The sequence below is a fragment of the Austrofundulus limnaeus genome, unplaced genomic scaffold (assembly GCF_001266775.1).
Source record: "Austrofundulus limnaeus strain Quisiro unplaced genomic scaffold, Austrofundulus_limnaeus-1.0 Scaffold34, whole genome shotgun sequence".
Classification (NCBI taxonomy): domain Eukaryota; kingdom Metazoa; phylum Chordata; class Actinopteri; order Cyprinodontiformes; family Rivulidae; genus Austrofundulus; species Austrofundulus limnaeus.
Window position 1 is genome coordinate 1,274,963 of NW_013952436.1, and position 1,263 is coordinate 1,276,225.

The 1,263-nt window shown below is 35.2% G+C and overlaps 1 protein-coding gene across 1 annotated transcript in view; it reads right to left on the reverse strand.

Annotated features, from left to right (window-relative positions):
- The window catches only part of neurl1b (neuralized E3 ubiquitin protein ligase 1B), a 20,521-nt gene that overhangs the window by 18,271 nt on the left and 987 nt on the right, over positions 1–1,263 (reverse strand). The window lies entirely within an intron of this gene.

Here is a 1,263-nt window from a genome sequence, read left to right on the forward strand (position 1 = left end):
TTTTTATACCTTCCTTTCTTCATGTGTTCAATACTTTTTCCCTGTGCCATTCCACATTATTACAAATAACTTCATTTGTGGACAATTGTGGTTTGATTTCTTTGTATGTATAGATCACTTGGGTTGTTACCGACACCTGGTGAAAATTTCATGTCATTAGCACCTCTAATAATATATTTACTGAGAAAAATGGTGACGTGTTCAATACTTATTTTACCCGCTGTATATGCAGTATATCACAAATACATCAGCAAGAGCAGACTTCACTTCTTGTGTGGAGTATATGAAAAAGCCTTAAAAGGTAGGATTTTGTACCTTTAGCCCAAGTATCTCAGGGATACTTATTGGTACCCTTGTGGTTTTGATTTCTAAAATCACACTGTGCGATTTGCTGCCGTCTTAAACACATCTTTATAATACTTATAAGCATCAGCAGCTAATTTCCTCTTATTGTTGGATTGAAATCTTTGTTGGATTTTTGCTTATTTCTTCAAAAAGTCTTTTAGATGTAGCGTTATAGAGTGAAACACTGGTTACCATCAAATCTTGAGCTCACACACACACACCGATTGTCTACAAAAAGAGATCTGTCTCGTACCTCTGGTTGCAATCACGTATCAGTGTAAAAAAGACCCTTAAATTGAACAATAAATGGCTTCAGCAGGAATTGTTCCTGTCTCCTATTTTTATGAGAAGCAAAATGTTTTCCATTTCAATAGGATAGTCATGCAGGGCCACTAAAAACACCTTCACCAAAATCTAGAAAAAAATGTCAGGAGATTTGTTGTTGTCATAGATTATTTGACAAAGACAGTTAAGGAATCACCTTCTGCTATACGTAGTTCTACTATAGTTTTTTTTTTCATGTTCACAATTGACATTAGTTATTGAGAAAATTACTGCCACTTAAATAATTTAGACTTGTTCTCTTATTTATATTTATATACAAAAAGTGCATGTACCCTCCTGAGACCCTGCACCCTGTGAGGCCATTGGTTTTAGACCAGCTGTCCTTATTCAGGGGGACTAGACTTTCTTTAAGTTTTATTTTTAACTTTAATCAAAACATATGTTTATATTTTAAGTCTTGATTGCTCAAAAAATGTTTGTTTTACTGTTTTTCAAGTTCTAGCTATTAATCCTGAACAGAGGAATTTAAAAATGCACACCAGGCAAAAACAAGAGACTCGAGAGATAAAACTGTCTGGTCAAGGGGGTCCCCCTTTAGGTGGCGCCCCTGTCAAATACCTTATAGTGGGGTGG